The sequence below is a fragment of the Sceloporus occidentalis genome, unplaced genomic scaffold, assembly GCF_023333645.1.
Source record: "Sceloporus occidentalis isolate IW3139 unplaced genomic scaffold, rSceOcc1.0.p SCAF_4, whole genome shotgun sequence".
NCBI classification, from domain to species: domain Eukaryota; kingdom Metazoa; phylum Chordata; class Lepidosauria; order Squamata; family Phrynosomatidae; genus Sceloporus; species Sceloporus occidentalis.
Window position 1 is genome coordinate 164136826 of NW_028316984.1, and position 2941 is coordinate 164139766.

Below are 2941 nucleotides of genomic sequence, written 5' to 3' on the forward strand. Positions count from 1 at the left end.
CAGCTAATACTGAATCCCAGTAACTGAAAATTAAGAGAGACGTTTCAGTCTTTTAGAATGGGAAGCCAACAAAAGTTAGGAAATCATTAAAAGGTGGTGTAATAGAAAAGAGGGAATGGCCATGGAACCAAAACTAGCCCTCCAGAGCCTGATGTGACCCACCTCTGCTTTAAATCAAGATGAGCCAAGAGTGGTCTTGTGCTCAGACCAGGCCCTGTAAAACACACGGAAAGGTATTTGCATCAGTGTCCACATTAGCACCTCACTTAGGGCTGCCACTGATTTTACCGCATGTGGGGTTCCAGGCAGGTGACGCTACCTGGTTACATAAACCAGCATTTTAATAACTATATTATCTATAATCACATATAACTTACTGCTGCTTATGAAGATCTAGGTCAGAGCTTCTGAGCAACTGAGAGCAGGGGACTTAAATAAAGATTTATTCAGGGAAAAAGTGAAAATACAAAATTTAAAAGGTAAGAAAATTAACATAATGTTAAAAGGCATTCCTGCTTAGTTGACTACCCACTTAACTAGGAGATGGACAGCAAAATCAATGGAAATGCTAGAAACTAAAACAATTGGGAAGTTAATAACAGAGCCACACTTCTTCCCAGTTATTTGGACATGAACAGGCATTGACATCTAATAGCATTTATTTGGGCTGTGCTGCATTCTTTATCATTATTACTATATTCTGACTGTGTGCTTTCAAGTCATTTCTGGCTTAGGATGATCATAAGGCAAACTATTCATGGTTTTTTTGTTTTTTTTTGTGGCAAGATTTGTTTGGAGGGGATTTGCCTTCTCCTTCCTCCAAGGTTGAAAGAATGTGACTTGCCCAATGTCACCCAGGGGAATTCTGTGGCTGAGTGGGAATTTGGACCCTGGCCTCCCAGAGTCCTATTCCAACACTCAAACCATTTGCCCACCCTGGCTCTATCCATTGTCTTAACTGCACATTGTTTAAATTTATATTGTGATCTGCCTCGCGTCCCTTATTAGGAGAAACATGGTGTATAAATTAGATTAAATAAATAGAAGCATCCCAATGGGCTGAACCCATTTGTGGGATAGCATTCTGGACCTTGGACAGCTCCTTTACTGTTGAGACTGTGCCCATTGACACGGAAGCCACCAGCCGACAGTAAATATAACACCAGGAAATATCTAATATGTTTTTTGTAAGCACCAGCTGTATAACTATTCAGGCTGATTCCAAGAAACATATATTTCTTTATATGTTTCCAGGTGAGTACAACTGCTCTATTGCATTTGCAGAATTTTACAATGGATTCAGATAACCTTGTCTTCAGGCTGTAAATCTCCTTTGTTTTTCCACTGCTCCTTCCATCTTTTTTTCTTGCCACAAATAAAATCTGCTAAGGAAGAAAGGCCACAATTGCTGCACTTGCATGCTAAGAGCCCTTAGGAAGTACCCAAGTTAGCATGCAGGCTTATTGTCCACACTGACATCTAGTGGAACTATAGGGAACTGCTGCAGCAGCAACAACAACTAATTAACAGTGGAGTATATCATACGGAGCTTTTGGGGGATTTTCCGGCTCAGTTCCGATGTAACTGCACTTCCAATGATGTGCATTCATGTCGTAAAGTGAATGTGTTATCAGATGCCTTTCCTTTCTATGGGACCTCCTTGCGAGGTGCTTCAACAGTAATTCCAAAGTGACCCCTCATTTTGGTAAAACTGAAAAGAAAGTGACTTCACAGAATTCGCATTGAAGCTCACTTCGATTGCACTGCGAATCACTCTGGTGTGGAAAACCACTCCAATGTCACCCCCATTGGCCCCCTGCATCCTGCTCAGTCATCCCCCTCCTCCTCCTTCATGCCATCTCCTCCTCTCTACCAACCAGCTGATTCCATCATCCCCTGCATCCCCTGCATCCTCCTAGACCCCGACCTGCTCCCCTCCTTCAGCCTGCCACCAATCCCATCATCCCCTGCCTTGTCCTAGACCTCAATCTGCTCCTCTCCTTCAACCTGCCACCAATCCCATCATCCCCTGCCTTCTCCTAGACCTCGATCTGCTCCCCTCTTTCACCCTGTCACCTATCTCATCATCCCTTGCATCCTCCTAGACCCTGATCTGCTCCCCTCCTTTACCCTGCCACCAATCCCATCATCCCCTGCCTTCTCCTAGACCCCAATCTGCTCCCCTCCTTCAGCCTGCCACCAATCCCATCATCCCCTGCCTTCTCCTAGACCTCGATCTGCTCCCCTCCTTCAACCTGCCACCAATCCCTTCATCCCCTGCCTTCTCCTAGACCCCAATCTGCTCCCCTCCTTCAGCCTGCCACCAATCCCATCATCCCCTGCCTTCTCCTAGACCTCGATCTGCTCCCCTCCTTCAACCTGCCACCAATCCCATCATCCCCTGCCTTCTCCTAGACCCCAATCTGCTCCCCTCCTTCAGCCTGCCACCAATCCCATCATCCCCTGCCTTCTCCTAGACCTCGATCTGCTCCCCTCCTTCAACCTGCCACCAATCCCTTCATCCCCTGCCTTCTCCTAGTCCTCAGGGAAGGATGACAGCTAAGGAGGGGGCAGGGAAGGAGGGCAGTGTCCAGAGCCCAACTGAGCATGTGCAAGGGTGCCGATTCGAATCGTTGAACCCTCAAAGTATGCTCTGGTGTGGTAATACAATGTGCACTCACTCTGCTTTGCTTGAATCTGCATCACGTGACTTGCTTGGAATTGAACTGACTTTGCTTCCCCCTCAATTTGGAAGGGCAGCAGAAAGGCAACCAGGTGTGGTAAAACATCATGTTTTAACCTTAATTTGCATTGCTAGAACAGGAGTGACTGCGGATCTGAGCTGCAAACCCCCCCCCCCCCAACGTGTGATAAGGTCCAATATGAATATTGATATAGATATGACTTGGAGCAATTACTAAGGAAGGTCAAGGAAGAAAGT